The sequence below is a fragment of the Ictidomys tridecemlineatus genome, chromosome 12 (genome assembly GCF_052094955.1).
Source record: "Ictidomys tridecemlineatus isolate mIctTri1 chromosome 12, mIctTri1.hap1, whole genome shotgun sequence".
NCBI lineage: Eukaryota > Metazoa > Chordata > Mammalia > Rodentia > Sciuridae > Ictidomys > Ictidomys tridecemlineatus.
In genome coordinates, this window is record NC_135488.1 from 36111921 (window position 1) to 36129290 (window position 17370).

Sequence of the window (17370 nt, forward strand, 5' to 3'; positions counted from 1 at the left end):
TTATTCAAAACACATTGGAAATCATGTACTTCCCAAGATGTTCTGCCACTATCAACAAGATGAGATTGGAACAAATTCAGAATTTGTTCTGTACTATGTTTCCCCATTCATAGTACAGACCAGGAACAGAACCTGGGCTGAGGTGTATGTGGTGTAGACTTACTCCACCTCCTCTTTCTATATAGCCCGTGTAAGAATTCAGCCTGTGGAGAGCATCAGGAGGCCTCTCATGACTTTAGAGTGCAGTAATAACTAAAACAGTGGGGCTATAAATTCAATAGTTTGCCCTGTGTTCCATTTTTATCCAATTTTTTTTAAATGTATATCTGGTGTTGGGGATTAGAACCTAGGGCCTTGTGCATGTAGTCTACCCCCTAAGCTATATCCCCAGCTCCCTGTGTTCTATTTTAAATGAGGTGAGGTGCACAGTGTTTTCTAAAATGTGGACTAGTATTCCATCTGTTGCTAAAAATTGAGGAAAGAGCCATTTTGCCTTTCCATTTATATTCCCCAGTATGACTTACAGTGTTGGAGGCCTTACATTTTAGCTTCACCTACTGGCAATTAGTAGAATCAAATCTTGGAATCAGAAATTGATCAATTGGAAGTAGGTCAGCATTCTTAGATTTTAAAATGAAAAGATTGGGTAATGTTTGTAGGGTTTGAACCTAAGATTTTAAAATGGTTTCCAAAAAAAATAATTATCTCTGGTACCAAACAGGCCTTTCCTAAATTTTAAGAGGGAATTGAGTACTTTACCAAATGAAACAGAGGCATTGTATGCATCAACAACTCAAATTGAAGGGTTGGCAAAGCTAGAGAAGTTGGAGATGAGATGTGTCACTCAGCTTTCTGTCACTTTAACAAATGCCTGAGCTAACACCTTAGAAAAGGTTTATTTTGTCTCATGGTTTTAGAGGCTTTAGTCTATGATCAATTGGCCCCATCACTTTGGGCCTGTGGCAGGTCAGCACACCAGGGCAGAAGGGCATGGTGGAGCAAAACCACTCACTTCCTGTCTGGGATAAGAGAGAGGGAGGATGGGATCCCACAGTGCCCCTTGAAGGAATGCCCCAATGACCTGAAGACCTTCCACTGGGCCCCACCTCTTGCAATTTCCAGCACCTTCCAACAGGACCAAGCGTTTAATACATGAGCTTTTGGGACAACCCAGATTCAAACCGTAGCAGAATATGGTAGATGGAGAAAAACTGGGACCTGCAGCCTGGGACAGGCAATTGGTAGAACCACCAACTGCAGAAATTGATCTGGGGTTCAGGATGACAGGATGATCGGCAAGAGGGTTGGTAGCCCAGACGCACCCACCCTCTCATTCTACCTAGACCTAGGCATCTAAGAATAAGTTAACCCCCTCTGCAAGTCTTACATATTAAATAGCACAGAGCTAAAGAAGGCTGCCAGGTACCAGTCATCAGACAATGTCAGTATGTTCATTTTCAATAAGAAGTCAGAACAAGGACTCCCAAGGAAGCCTATGAGATTGACTGCAATGAATGTCAAAGTCCTAAGGGGTTTGTGTTAGTGAGATGAGATTCCTGTGTAAGCAGGTAGAAGTCAAAGTGGAATGCAATAGGGTAAAAGGGAGCCTCAGGAGAGTTCTAGCATGAAATGTGTTTATAAGAGAGGGAATGTTCTGGGGAGATAGATATCTAGCTCATACTGATGGCAGGAGAATGAAGATCACATGGTACCCATGTGGGCAGTTAAAGGCACAGCCCTGGCCCTGGAAAATTAGGCACCCTCACCTTCCAGAACTCAATCCCAGCTCAGTGTGCAGAGACTCAGAGCTCTATTCCCCAGGTTTTAGGTCACTGCTGTCCAATGATAATAAAGTACTGTCACATTTTACAAAGTGAAGTTGATGATAATCTTATTCATATTTTATTTCATTTGATATTTGAATTCCAAGTGAAATTTCAAAAATTTTGATTGCAATTTCAACATGAAATCAATATAAAAATATCTTAGCCTTTTAAAGCCCTTATTTTTAAAAAGAAAATGTAAATCATCTTACCTTTCTTTTCTTCCTTTAAATTGTTCTTGAAATCTGGTGAATATTTTACACTTATAGCCTGTCTCAGATTTGGATTAGCCACATTCCAAATGCTCATTAGCCACACATGGGTAGTGTGGGTTCCATCCAACTTAACATGGGAAGTGGCTACTCTATTGGACAGTACCATTTTGGATAATCTCAGGAAATTTTAGAAGTAAAAGGCGAAGGGGTTATTTTGGCCACTGGAGATGTTAACATGGCAAGCACTGTGCACCTGCCTGAGGCAGTCTTCTGCTTCCAGGAGGACAAGTGACAGTGGAGTTTAGGCCTGGGAAGCCTGTTGTCACCATCTATCCCTCCTTGTCAACCAGTCACATGCCTGATTCCTTTGTTCTCTCTGAGCTGGATCAGGACTCAAGGGGGAAAGAGATTATACTTAATGAACTGACACCCTAACAGAGATGCGAAGGAGGAAGTCCATACAGTTGCCAGTTGGTGAAAACCAGAAAGATGTCATGTGATCGTTTCACCTTCTTCCAAGCAGGATATTAGGGTCCATTTATGATGATTCCAGGGAGAAGGTAAGACGCTCTATCAGAATGGGCAAATTGTGAAGAGTGAAGAATGCTGGCTAAATGTGCCCAAGGGAAGCCCACAGCTCTCCCCCATCCCAGAACTGTAAATATAAATCAGTGAGGATGACTATGGCCATGATGATGGAATTGGAGGGCAGGAGGATGATTTTTCCATGATTTATGATTCCTTGGGTTAGCTAGTCAAAAATCCATATCCTGGAAGTAAAACTGCCATAAATATTACATAAAAGCTAACAAAGGGGTCCACTGTAGCTGCTTCTGAGCTTCCCTTTGTTTCTGCCTTGGAAGATCCTCATAAGTTGCTTCTTGATGGATGGGCCGTCACTTTTCTAGCCAATACATTCTCTATGCCCCTGCAGTCCATCCACTAGAAGTAGTGTTAATTTAACTTCCCTTATTGTTTTTACTCTTCTGAAACTCAGATTTTTGTATTATATTATAATCTGATAAATCAAGATTTAAATAATTAAAATACTGATATTGTTCATTACATTAATAAGTTAGTGTCAGTCAAAAAGAGAAGGAAGAGAAAAACAAGCTCACATATAAGGTTGCCAGGTTGGCCACGGCTGTGGAAAACCAAACCTCTGTCCCACTGGGACCTGGGGAGTCAGGCTAATGAGCCTCAGAATTGTCTGCTTTGATATGGAAGAGGGGGGCATTTTTCTGCCAGCTCCATTCCCCACTTGTCATAAACTCCAAGGATTCTGTCACCACTCTTTGCCGAAGAGTTGGAGAAACTCCAGAGCAGAAAGGACTCTAGGGTGCAGCTGAGATGAGGTGTCATCTGACCACACCTGTGCAAGTTGCTTACTTCAGCACATATGGGGTAAAATTTGGATCAAGAGGATCTGTGCATGCACTATGGTGACCTATGTGAGGATATAAAGGAAATCTATCTGGATATACTGAGCTCCAGATGCTTGTGAAATGTCAAAGGATATGTGGAGATGCAGAGTGAGCAGACTAAAGAGGAAAAGATGACCTGTCTACCTAGATGATGTCTGAAGCCATGTGAGTGTGGGGGAATAGCTTGGGGAAGAAGGGTAATAAGGAAGAGACAAAGGTCTAGGCAGGTCCATGAGAATCACCAAGAGTTAAGAACCAAGAAATAAGGAAGAGTCATCAAAGGAGAATGAGTAGGAGACAGGGAGGCAAGAGAAGCACCAAGGGACAGCTCTGTCACAGAAGTCAAAAGAAAAGACTTAATAAAAAAAAAGAGGAACTAGTCAAAAAGCCCTTGAAGATGCCAAGAGACTAAAGAGGACGAAGCCCAAGAAGTGTCCACTGGGGTTTATCAGTGACTTGGATGGTGGTGCCAAAGTCGAGTTGGAATGGATTTGGTTAAGAACTGAGTGGGGAGGGACTGAGACTGTGGCTCTGCAGTAGAGCACTCTCCTAGCATGTGGTGAGGTGAAAGGTTTGATCCTCAGCACCACATAAAAATAAATAAATAAAACAAAGATATTGTGTCCAACTACAACTAAAATACAAAAAATAATAACTGAGTGGGGAGTGGAAGGTATAAATGGCACATGTCTATGGTACACTGTCTTCTAGTTTTGATGGGAAGGAGAGGTATTTGGAGGGTATGAGACTGAAGGAAGGTTTCCCTAAAAAATGGAATAGCTGTGTAGTCCAGTGGAATGTGATAGAGAGCCCAGAAATAAAGCCTCCACACACGGTCAAATATTTTTGACAAAGGCTCCAAAACCATTTAATGGGGAAAAGACAGTCTTTTCAACACACTATGTTGGGAAAACTGGATATCCACATGTGAAAGAATGGCATTGGACCCTTTCTTTATAATTGTATGCAAAAAATAACTCAAAATGGTTGAAAGATCTAAATATAAGAGATAAAACTGTAAATCTCTTAGAAGAAAACAGGAAAAGCTTCATGATGTAGGACTTGGCTATGATTTCTTCAATACGGCACTGAAAGCCCGGGAACAAGAAAAAAATAAATTGTATTACGTCAAAATTATAACTTCCATTCATCAAAGGACGCCATCTATACAGTGAAAACCAAACCTCAGAGTAAGTAAAAATAATTGCAAAGTATCTCATAAGGAGTTAATGCACAAAATATGGAAATCTTACAACTCAACCACAAAATAACCCCGGGGGTGGGGTTCAAGATGGTGGAACAGAAAGGGTCACCTTCTTGGCTCCTCAGTGGTATGAAACCAGAAAGCAGACTGGCCAATTCTCAGGAAGGTGGGTCAACAACAACAACAACAATTCTTAAAAGTCAGAGGACTTTACTGGAATTTAATACTGAACATTCGAAGCAGATTGGGGACCGAGGAGGTCGGATATAATAATATAAGGAAGAGATCTCCATTGCCAGAGCAGTCTCTCCACAGGCAAAGTGCAGGGATAAGGAAATTAAAGGAACCCTCATTTTTAGGAGGCCTAAAACTGTCCGGGTAAGGGGAGTTTAGAGAACAAAGACACTACCTGACTAAACTGAAAGGTGTGCTGCACAACATCCTTGTTTAGGAAGGAAGTCCCATCTCAGCTGCAGCATGGGAACTGGCAGCTGGGGAGCCAATTCCCAGCTAACTTGAGTTTGGCCTGAAATCCAGGCCTGACAAACCCTCACTGCACAACATGCAGTGTGCCTGAGTGACCAGGAGGATATCAAATGTGGAGCAAGATTTGCACAGGGGACTACTGGTCATGGAAACCCATCTGGTTTTTCCCCTCCTCCTACAATCTGGCTACTTGCATGACCAACTGGGACAGATGTGACTGGCTGGGAATTCAAAAGGGTAGGGAAAGGAGAGATTGAGTTTGGAGACTGACCCCGAGACCAGGAAACATGGAGTTCACAGGTGATGTAGTGGACTAAGAATTGGCTCCTCTACCACAGGAGTGGAACCTAGGGGAGATCTTCCAGTGTGGACTAGCAATTGCTGGGCCTGGAGGTGTGCTGATTTAAAATCTCCAGACCAACAGGCGTTCAGTGAAGAATGTGAAATATACCTAAGCCTAAACCCCATTGCCAGGAGTTCCACCTGCAGGATTACCTCTCTCCCTACAGCAGCCCCACCCTGACACTAGAGCAAGCATCACACTCCAGATAACCCCACCTGTAACACGGGCTCAGAAGGGAAGTTGAGAATCTTTTGAATTCTGACGGAAATAATTAACTTCTTTTTTTTTTTAAAAGAGAGAGTGAGAGAGGAGAGTGAGAGAATTTTTAATATTTATTTATTTATTTTTTTTAGTTCTCTGCGGACACAACATCTTTGTTGGTATGTGGTGCTGAGGATCGAACCCGGGCCGCACGCATGCCAGGCGAGCGCACTACCGCTTGAGCCACATCCCCAGCCCCAATAATTAACTTCTTTACCTTTTCACCAAGATCTTTTTTTTTTCTCTATTTATTTGTGACCTTAATAGTTCATGGACATTTATACGTATTCATATTTTCTCTCATTTTTAGCATTTTGAAGTCATCTATTTTTTATGGCTCAGTATTTTAAGGACTATGATGTTTGATTAGTATATTTCAGTTTTGTATTCTTTTTTTAAAATTTTTACTTTATTCTCTCACTTATCTGTTTTCCTTGATTCTCTCTCTTTTCTTCTGCTAACAGCAAATCTCTACTGTTCTTTCACTCTTCCTTTAATTTTTTACTTCTATCTTCTCTCCTCCTCTCTCATAATCATCACATCCTATATCACTTCTATTTTCTCTCTGTCCACCATTTGAAATCATAAACCCTTTTGCACACTTACTTGTAGACAATAATTGATCATGTGATTTATGTTTATTGTCACAATTAACATTGTACATGCCATAGTATAAACTATTTGGTTCAATGCTCTATATTGTTTGCATTGGTTGTTGTTATTATTTGTCTCTCCCTAAACAGTGAGGTACTGTAAACCTTCAGGAACACTATTTAAAGTTCACAGAGTAGAACTCTACTGCCTCAGATCCATACAGTTAAATAGGCAAACACACACACACACAAAAAAAAAAAAACCTAATAAAGCAAGGGGAAAAATCACCCCAAACAAACCAAGACACTTCAATAACAAAATCCATCAACACCACAGTGGAAGCAATATCAGAGAAGGAGTTTAGAATGTACATAAACTGATCTGCAAGGTAAAGGATGACGTAAGGAGTGAAATCAGAGAGAAAATATAGGAAGTGAAATATCACCTCAATAAAGAGATAGAGATTCTGAAAAAAACATCACACAGAAATCCTTAAAATGAAGGAATCAGTAAACCAAATTAAAAAATCAATGGAAAGCATCACCATCAGACTAGACCACTTGGAACACAGTTTCAGGCAATGAAGACAAAATATATATTCTCAGCCCAGGCCCTCCAAGCTAGAAGGTCTTGGAATAATATATACCAAGCTCTGAGAGAAAATGGATGCCAACCGAGAATACTATACCCAGCAAAACCAGGCTTCAGAATTAACAATGAAATAAAAACCTTTTATGATAAACAAAAGTTAAAAGAATTCACAATTAGAAAGCCTGCACTAGAAAAACATACTCAATACAATATTTTATGAAGAATAAATGAAAAATAACTAAAAACTAGCAAAGGGAGGAACTATATTAAAAGAATAGTCATCAAAGGAGAAACTAATTCAAGTTAAAAACCAGAAATCAAAATAATGGGGGTAGTGGCAAAGGAGGAGGAGGAAGAAGAGGGGAGGTATTATTTTGTTCATCAAAAGACATTAAGAGTGAAAAGGCAAGTGACTTAATTGAGTGTAGTAACTACATAAAGAATGCCTCTAAATCACTAAGAAGGGTGAAAACTCTCACAGAACAAAGGATCCCCCTCTAAAACCTTGAATAGGTATGCACTTCACAAAAGGTAATCCAAATAGTCAACAGATCTGCCCAACCTATTAGTAATCAAGGAAATACAACTTAATGTATTTTCACATTATACAAAAAACAGAACAAACGCTATGTCCGTGAACTATAGAGTGGATAAATAAGGTGAAGTCACACAAGACAATACTATCCAAACAGTAAAAATAAGTGGACACAGTAATATGAATGAATCTCAAAATCATAATGTCGAGTAAAAAAAAAAAAAAGAAGAAAAGAAAAAGAAACTGGTGCGAATTAGTACTTACTGTATGGTTCCATTTACAGAAAGTTCAAAATCAGGCAAGAGAAAATTACATGTTTAGGGATTCATACCAAGTTAATAAACCCATAAAAATCAAAGCAAAAAAAGGTTTGCAAAGAGTCAAGAGAGGTCTTACCTGGTTGGTGAGGAGCCAGGTGTTGGGAGAGATATAGGATTAGTAGATAAAATGTGTTTTCTGGAGCTGCTGCTGATCAATATGTTTACCTGTGGTAATCACACAGCAGTTACATTTTTTTATAAATGTGTTATAATTCATAATAAAACATTTAAATTATAAAAAAAACCTCAATTTAAAAATTAGTTAAAGCTTGAATAGACATGTCTCCAAAGAACATACACAAATAGCCAATAAGCACATGAACACATGCTCCACATCACTTGTTAAGGTCTGTAGACAAGTCAAAATAACACCTGGTATTTTGCCAGAGAAATGTTAGAGTTCGTAAACAAGTCTGGATGGTGCCTGGCAAAATGCCAGAGGGAGTGGTTTGAGAAGTAACAAAAGCGAGCCATTAAGTGTGGAGATTCCTTATTGGTTGACTGATGTATCTAGTTTATGCTAATTAAGATAAGCTGTGCAAAATGTATAAATAGCTCTGTTGTCCTACAATAAAGGGCTCCCATTCCTGCTGTATCTACGTGCACAAGTTGTTCGTCACCCCCCGGCTATTTTGCTGCAGCCGGACTGCGGCAATCACTGATCATTAGGGAATGCAGCTCCCCACAATGAGAATCCCCCAAACATACCTTATGATGGCTATCATAAAAAGCAAAACCAAACTAGCTGGTGTTGGTGAGGATGTGGAGAAACTGGAACCCTTGCACAGTGTTGTGGGAATGTGAAATGGAGCAGTGCAAATGGAAAATAGCCCATCAGTTTCTTGATATTAAAGAGACTTACCATAGGATCTAGCAATTCTACTTCTTGGTATTTATCAAAAATCATTGAAAGCAGGGCACTGAACAGACACATGTACATCCACTTTCAAAGCAGCATTATTCACAATAATCAAAAGGTGAGAGCAACCCAAGAAGCCATTGATAGATGGATGAGTAAACTAAATGTGGCACACACCTACAATCACATAATATCCTGCCTTCAAAAGGATGGAAACTGGGGGTCAAGAGACTTTACCTCTTGTCCCACTCCACAAAACCTAGGGAAACAGGTTGGTAAGGAAATGGGTTTATTCTTTTTTAAATATTTTTTTAGTTGTATATGGACTCAATGCCTTTATTTGTTTTTATGTGGTGCTAGGATCAAACCCAGTGCCTCACACTTGGGAGGCAAGTGCTCTACCACTGAGCCACAACTCCAGCTTGAAAGTGGGTTTATTCAAAGCCAGTTTTCAGGAAGACAGAAGAGTCCCTTCTGTCTCAAAGTCCATCTTCAGGGACTCAAGGGTGTGGACAGCTTTTTATAAGAGAAGTAGAGCCACTGTGGGACACGAGGTAGGAAATACAGATTTAGCTAGGCTGTGTTTAGTCAGAGAATATGTCAGTCTTCATTTCCTTGATGTCCGTCCTCAGAATGAGGAAGTATCAACAGTTATCAGGAAGTTGCATTTGATTTCAAAGGGTGTCTGCCTCAGAAGGAAATTCTGACACCGTTTACAACATAGATGAGCCTTAAAGACGTTATGCCATGTGAAATAAACCAGTCCCAAAAGGAAATTACAGATATATAAGTATACATACTATTATACATGGAAACTTCTGGGGTTAAATTCATGAGAGAAAGGGAGAGTTTGCAGCAACAGGAGAGAAAGGAATAGGAAATTAATGTTTAATGGGCAGAGTTGAGTTTGGCAAAAGGACAAGCATTCTGGAGATGAGTGGTGGTGATGTTTATACAACAAAGTGAATACACATAATTCACTGGATTGTGAAGTTAACGTGGTTAAAATAATGAGTGTTATGTTATCTATACTTCACCAAAATAATTTAAAAAACAGCTATTGGCATTTGTATTCAGACACTTTCACATGCAGGAGACAGAAAATGCCACCTCAACTTGCTTAAGCCTAATGGGACTTTCTGACTCATATCATTGCAAATCCCAGTCGAGGGGGAAGGTGAATGAAGTAGTAGGTGCAAGTGACTACAGGGTCTTAAAATATCCTTCAGGAGAACTGGGTCCAAAGCTACCTGGGAAATAGGCATCAGTGGTAGGGTGGTAGGTCCATCTGGGACAGGAGAAGGTGGCTGAGTTGGCATCCACTCCTTGCCCGTGGACTTAAGACTGCAATGCCTTTGCTATAGTTGTGCCATTAGCTCTTAATCCACTCTCCTGGAGCTCTGGTTTTGGTTACACAGTGTGCTCTCATTCTTCACTTATACTTTCACTTGGGTTCCCTGAATAGTTCTTCTGGTATCCATACCAGATCTCTGGTAGACTAACCCATTGCCCAGTTTTTCTGATTTCTAGGGTAGTGCTTCTTGCTTTTACCTTTGTTCAATCTCACTGATGACCAGGATTCCTTAGTCTGGCTCTGCATTCCACAAACACCCTGATATACCTTCTTTGTTTTCCCATCATCTACTCACCTGTAGCTGTTGAAGGGGGGAAACATCCATACCAGGACTGAAGGCTATAGCTCAATGGCAGAGCGATTGCCTAATATGTGTGAGGCTCTGGGTATGATCCTCAGCACCACATAAAAATAAATAAATAAAATAAAGGTATTGTGTCCATCTACAACTAAAAAATTATTTTGAAAATATACATACCAGAGAGTTCAAAGTCCAACTATAGCATCCAACTGCAGTTCTAGACTGAAGACATTGGTCATAGTCAGAAATGGGGCACTGTCTAATCTCAGAGAATACGACCATACTGAAGGTAGCTCTCAACATAGTTCACTCATGAGTAGTCATACTTTTTGTTTTGTTTTGTTTTCTGTAGTGCTGGTGATGAACCTAGGGCCTTGAGTATGCTGTGCAAGTGCTTTACCACTGAGCCACACTGGAACCCTTCAAGTACCAAAGCAAAAGACATGAGGATGACTATAAGCCAGGCCATAAAGTTCTGTTAGACATGGTGTCCTCCTTCTTGCCCTCAAGTCAGTGTCTATGAAACCAACATTCAGACTGTCCTGTAGACACTGTCACCATAGAGGCAAAGATTGGCTTCTTTGCAGCTGTACCTTTCAGAATTCCTGATGAGCAATGAAGCAATAATTCCAGAGAGTAGCTCAGAGGGCATGAGCACCAGACTGAGGAGGAGGATGGGGTCTTAATGTTTAGGTGTTTTTAAAAATTACAATCATTTTAATTTGGGGGACCAGGTTGGCATTCCTATGGATGAAGGTTAGACAACTAACATGGACCTCTTCTTTCATCCTGTTGATGAGCAAGAACCTGGAATGTTAGGCAGGACAAATGGAATAATGGTGAATCTCAGTAGCAGAGACCACAAAAAAGTTCCATGACTATCATGGGTCTGACTCCATGTAAGGGCATGGACTCCTTTCCATCCTGCATATGTAGGAAATCTATGCAAAGTTTGCAAAAGAGGTGAAGCCAAATACCCCAGTGTCAGCAGTCTAGCTTATTGAGCCACTCTGTAGGCCCTCATAAGCAACATGCAGTAGCCAGAATGTTCACATTGAGCATTGAGTAACATTTACTGTGACTGAGGCTGTTATTTGTCTAAACAGAATAATTCCTCACCTCTTCTTTAACAATAGGGACTCTGATTCTGTTCTGCATTTAGTTTAGTAGAGTGCCCAACTATATTTCTTGGCATCTCTTACAGTCAGGTCTAGCTAATCAGGCCAAAGAAATGATATATCAAATATAGGACCAATGTTATCCTGATATAACTGGAATTTGTTGGATGGGGCTTTCGGACAGGAACTTTAACAACAGTGAGAGCTAGGAAACTACTTTTTGGACTGGCTCTTCTCTTTCCACTTTGTATGTGGAGTTAATGGCTGGAATACCAGCAGCTTTTCTTGTGATGCTAAGGATATAAGCCATGCCTTTGGACTGTCAGAGGAAAAATAAATAAATAAATAAATAAAAGAATCCGATTCCCTGGTAATTTTATGGAGTTTTCACACAAGCCCTGACTTCCTACTTCTGGACTTGGATGTGAGAGAATAAAATCTTGTGTAACTAACCTCTGTATTCACAGCCAAAGAAGATTTCCTTGGGACTTTCAAAAGCAGTACCTAGATCCAGCAGAAAAGGGGCCTCAGAGCAAAGGTGAGCAGTACCTCATGGTAAGACTGCCCTGACCTCAGAAGCTCTGGGTTTTAGCTAATTAACAGGTTGATGGTGACAGAAGAGAAGGAGGTGTGGATCATCCCCGAACCCATAGGGTAGCATAATTCTTTGCAAATCCTTCAACAGCTACCCTGAGAGGACCCAGCAGTTTTCCATAACTCCCTTGAAAAGCCTTATCAGTACGTCTATTTGACAGAAGCCTAAGTTGAAGTAAGATGCCCCTCAGTTGAATAAGTAATTTTATGAATTTTATAAAATCATAAGATTCTTTTAGCTCTTGTGAGTGAAAATACCACGTGTAAACTGGCAAGCCAGAGTCAGGCTGAACGGACCCTGAATGTCCCATGTCTGAGCAAAGTTGCTATAGACAACTATGTCACCTGGCTGGATAGAAATGGCCGAGGTAGACCTCCACATCTCAGATACCTTTGCCTTCTTCAGTCTTCACGGTTGCTGTTTCCAAATACTAGGTAACGTTTCAGATGGGCATCTATGAGATTCCAGAAATCCACCATGGCTGTTCTTGTGAGGTTGGCAGCCACCTCAACAGCTCTCCGGGCTCTTTTCTGGACTCTATTTGCAATGGCTTCTCTGCCATTAGCATTCTGATGAATGGTAGGAAACTTTACAACTAAATTCCTGCTGCTCTGTATTAGATTTTTTTTTAAGAATTTGGCCCCAGACTCTTAGGTCCCTTAGGCAATTGCTTCTTTGAAACTCCAGGTGCTAGGTCCAGAGAACCTCTGTCTCTCCCAGTGGCTTGTCTTCAGAGTCTTCTTACCTGATCCAGGCCTGTCCCCTCCTTCATCCCCTGGTCCTAACCACTGCTCCAGGCTTCACTGTGAATCCCTGCTCATGACCATAGTTCTTCCTTGAAACACTGCTGCAACTAGAGGGACCAAGGGTCATAGATGGCCAGGATCCCAGTCTTTGCCTAGATTCCCTAGGAAACAAAGCCTGAGGCAAGAACTGTACCTCCTTCATGAGGGACATACTCAAGGCAGCAAGAGTGAGAAAAAGGAAGTGAAGCAGGAAGAAAGGGAAGAAAAGCAAGTGATCTGTTCCCATTGGCCTCTACTTCACATGCTGAGGAGCGAGATGAGTCAGAAAGTGCATCCACTTGGTTCCGCAAGAATTCTCCAAATACTGCAGAAACCACATGTGGAGGAATTGGTGGGTGAAGGTGAACAGAAGGAATTTATCTGATCAGCTCCCTCTGTCTTCAGGTTGCATCATTCAGCCACTCCTAAGGAAGCCAGGGCCCATAGCCCACCGGGTGGCACTTTGACAAGCCTGGAATTGATGTGAGGAGGAGCCAGAAACCTGAGCTCTGCAGCTGTGGCCTGTGGCAAGAGGGAGGGCCCCGCACCCCTGTGCCGGTAGCTGTGCTGCCACAGTTGGTGCAGTCAATGGCTGAGAAAGCTCTGGCCGCTGAGGTAGAGCAGGGGCTTGGCAGCCCAGGGTAACGGGACTAGGCCCAGGATACGGGCCTTGTTAACTCCCTGTGTGATTTGTTCCAAGCCCAACTTTCTGCCACAAGTCTGACTTTCTCCTCAAGGCCTGGGACCTTTAGCACCTCTCTCTTAAACCTTCACCTCCTTGCCACAGAAATCCATCCTTTGTGTTTTTGGTTTTGCCTTCTTCCATGTTAACAGATTCCTCATTCCTTTCTCTTAATATCAACTTTCATATAAAAGTAAATGACCAATCAGATGAACATCGTTACCCTAAGTACATGTATGAAGACACAAATGATGTGACTCTACTTTGTGTACAAGCCGAGACATGAAGAATTGTGCTCTATATGTGTAATGTGAATTGAATCGCATTCTGTTGTCATATTTAACAAATTGGAATAAATAAAATAAAATTAAAAAAACATAAGTGACCACTTATAACTTTTTATAGCTTCTTGAGGAAGGAAAGAATTCTTTTCTGATAGGATGTTGTGGCAAATTCAAAGAGACACTAGACCAAAAAGGAGGCCTTCAATAAATTTAGAAGAACTCAAAGACAATCCACCTGCAACAGGCAAGGGGAACTCACTGGATACCAGTGGCTTTTTATTCCAAAGTGTTCTTCCAACTATACTCTACTGCCAGGTGACACCAGTTTTTGTGCTTGGGGGACTGCTATTGCTCAGGATCACATTATTCTAAAGTAGAACCTATATAAACAAAAATAGGGTTATGAGGGAAGTCCAAATTTTTCCAAAAGAACATAAATGAAAGCCAAGAAAACCAACATGGACCATATTAGCTTCAGGCACTTCTGCCTTCTCTACACACGACATAGAAGGGTATACTCTCAGTTACTGATCATCTACATACCAGTGAATATTCTGAAGATACTCCTTGATCTATGGAGCTTAATCTCTAATGTTTGTATGTTAGGGCTGAAGCCAAGCCCTTGTCCCAGAACTGTGGAATGGTGACCCAGGCAGACTAGAGCACAGGTGGCAAGCTTGGGGCCACAGTCCTGCAGAGCCCACCATGTGGAGGCAAGCCAGGTGCCCTGACCTGTCCTGCCCCAGTAGCCTGACCCAGGGCTGGGTGTGGTCATCTGCTGCAGAAGCCTGTCCCACACAGTGCTACTGCAGGAACTCACACAGTGCTGCAGCCCAAACCTTGAGGTCCAGGATCTCAGGATCTCACTTCCCTCCTGGAATGGCAGAAAAATTGGATTAGGGCAGTCCCAAATGGGATTGCAGGGCTTACTGGGCGCATTAATACTTTTCCAAACTCTGATTAGCGTAAGTGTGGACCAACAGCATTCACTCAAGTGCTAATATAAACCCTAGATCAGCACACTCAGACAGCAACCCCTGTCAGGTCCCCATTGCCCACTTGAATAAATCCTACGTTTACACTCACCCTTGTGGATTTCATTCTTTGAATTCATGAGACAAGAACGCCAAAAGAGGAAACTGGTGGTGAGCTGCTGGGGTCTGCTGCAACACTGGAGGATGTAGCCTGCCATTCAGAGCGGCAACATGTTTCTCAGCTGCAGAGACCTGCGGCGTAAACAGACCCCATGTGCCAGGAGAAGTAGAGAACTCCAGTTTCAGGATCACCTAATAAACAAAATAAACAAGTATATATTAGAAAAAACAAAATACTGTGGGAAAAAGAAGTGTTGACAGGGCAGGCTTCAGAGGTAAACAAAGGCTTGGAGGTGAAACAGCAAGGCGTGTAGCCACGAGAGGGAAGGAGACCCAGATGGAACTAACACAGAGGCTGCCCAGTGAAAGCATTCTTCACTTGAATGAAGGGTAAAAAAGAGTACAGTTTTTCTGTAGCAGAACAAGTGAGGGGGAATCATAGAAGATAAGTTCAAAGAACTAGTGGGGGGTAAATGGTTCAGATTGAAGGGATGTGGGCCATTGTAAGGACTTTGGCTTTTACCCTGAGATGGAGGAGCCACGGTGCTGAGAATAGAATGCTTAGGGCTAGAGTACAAGTGGGAGTAGTTAGGAGCTGTTTGCAGTGATTCTGGCAAAAGATGATGTAGACTTGGATCAGGGTGGTAGTAATGCACTCTGAAATGTGATCAGGTTCTGCATATATTTTAAGAATATAGCCAGAAGGGTCTGCTGAGGAACTGAAAGTAGAGTGTGAGATAAAGAGAAAGACAATGGCTCAGTTTGAACTGAGCAACTGTAAGGATGGAGTTGCCATTTACTGAGGTGGGTAAACTGCAGTGGAAGAGGTATGGCAATGGGAGAGACAGAGAAGTTCAGTTTTGAATATGCCATGTTAGACATTTATTAAACATCAACTAAAGAAAGCTGAGGAGATAGCTCAAGTTCAAGGAAGAAACCCAGGCTAGAGATATAAATTGAGAGTTGACCACAACTGAATGGCATTTAGAGCATCTAGGCTGAAAAAGATCACTTAAATGTTGACAGAAAAAGAAAAGACCCAAAGTTTGAGCTCTGGGGCATTTGGACATTTAGTTGATTCCCAGATGTGCAGCTTCAGCTTTACATAGGAACTTGATGAAGATGCAAATTCTCAGGCGGCACACCAGACCAGCTGAATGAAGGTGGTACCCAGCACTGCTTTAAGACTCCAAGTAATTCTGATTATGGCAGTTTGAAAACCACTGGTTTAGAGACTGGGCAGAAGTGGAGGACATAACTAAAAAGACTGAGGAGTGACTAGTCAGGGAGGAAGAAAACCAGAGAGTGTTTCCAGGAGCAAGATAGTCGTCAACTTTTCTCATTGTTGTTCATAAGTAAAATGAGATGACTGAGGACTGGTGTAGTAACAAAAAAAAAAAAAGAATTTATGTGAAGATATTTAACAAGAAAAAAGGCATTCCCTGGTGTTTTAGACAGGTCAGCTGGGGGTGCCCTTCAAATATATGTTCCTTTCTGAAGGAAACAGCCCATCCCTTATCTCCTGCTGATGGAAAGGGAGAGACTCTCTCCCACTGCTGTTTGAGCTGACAGAGGTCACACAGGCTCCTTCTTCCTCTGCCTTTAGTTGACTAGACTACACTAAATCCACAGATCAATTAGGAGATAAGTGTGTCCCTGTAGGAGAAACCCTAAATAGCAGTGGCTTATACAAAATATTTTATATCTCTTTCAAGTTCTATTTGAACAAACTGTCTGGGGCTCATTCCTTCTATCTCGTTGGTGTGCCTTTCCTAGGGTGTTAACCTTGTCCACACTGTCCACGAGGACATTTCCAGCCAGCATGGAGAAAAACTCATCTCCTTAAGAAACAATTTTCCTCTCTGTCCCCAGCAAAAGGCAGGAATATTTACCCTGAGGACGCTTAGTCTAGCTAAAAGTTATGGCACTCTATTAGAGAAAGGACCGTTGAACACAGTGCTTGTACACAGAGATCAGCTAAGCAAACTGGATTTTCCTCCTTAGGACTATGATCTGGATAGCAAGCCGGCCACTTAATGACGGGATGATAAGAGAGAGCACGCAGTAGCTGAAGATCCGCTGACTCCGGGAGCTCGAGGGGGTCTAGAAGCTCGTATTTTCGGGCTGGTCTCCCTGAGGTCAGCGGTCCCAGTTACTGGCGGTTCTTGGGAACTCTTTCCGGGCTTTTCCAGGACTGATATTCCATTTCTCCTCATGAAGCAGGGCAGCGTGGACCCAGCATCGCCGGTTACTGGAAGTAAACTGAAGCAATCTCTGTTGCAACACAACGGTCCCAATTAATGCAGCCTCCGGGCATTTCCCCTCGGAGGGCTCACAGCCATGAGACGGGAAGTCTGCGGGGATGAGAAGACCGTGCTTGCAAGCCACAGCTGCTCGCTGTCAACGTCCCACACGAGACTGGGCCTGTCGCGCGCAGCATCCCACCCACAGCCCCTGGGGAGCGCTCCTACGCTGCGAGGGGCGAGGCGCCGGGCGCGACCG

The 17370-nt window shown here is 42.1% G+C and overlaps 1 long non-coding RNA gene and 1 other non-coding gene across 3 annotated transcripts; both read right to left on the reverse strand.

Annotated features, from left to right (window-relative positions):
* Nucleotides 1–93: 93 nt before the first annotated feature.
* Nucleotides 94–225, reverse strand: LOC120885163 (small nucleolar RNA SNORA51). The gene has a single exon (XR_005727666.1). It is a non-coding gene; the product is annotated as a small nucleolar RNA SNORA51 (small nucleolar RNA).
* A 7505-nt stretch (nt 226–7730) lies between these two features.
* On the reverse strand, nt 7731–17358 carry LOC120884818 (uncharacterized). 2 transcript variants are annotated; one of them, XR_005727176.2, is made up of 3 exons: nt 16761–17358; nt 14861–15060; nt 7731–7961 (listed from the first exon to the last, which is right to left on the reverse strand). It is a non-coding gene; the product is annotated as an uncharacterized LOC120884818 (long non-coding RNA). The 2 variants fall into 2 exon arrangements; XR_013428723.1 differs by lacking the exon at nt 7731–7961 and adding an exon at nt 14021–14648.
* Between the last annotated feature and the right edge of the window lie 12 nt (nt 17359–17370).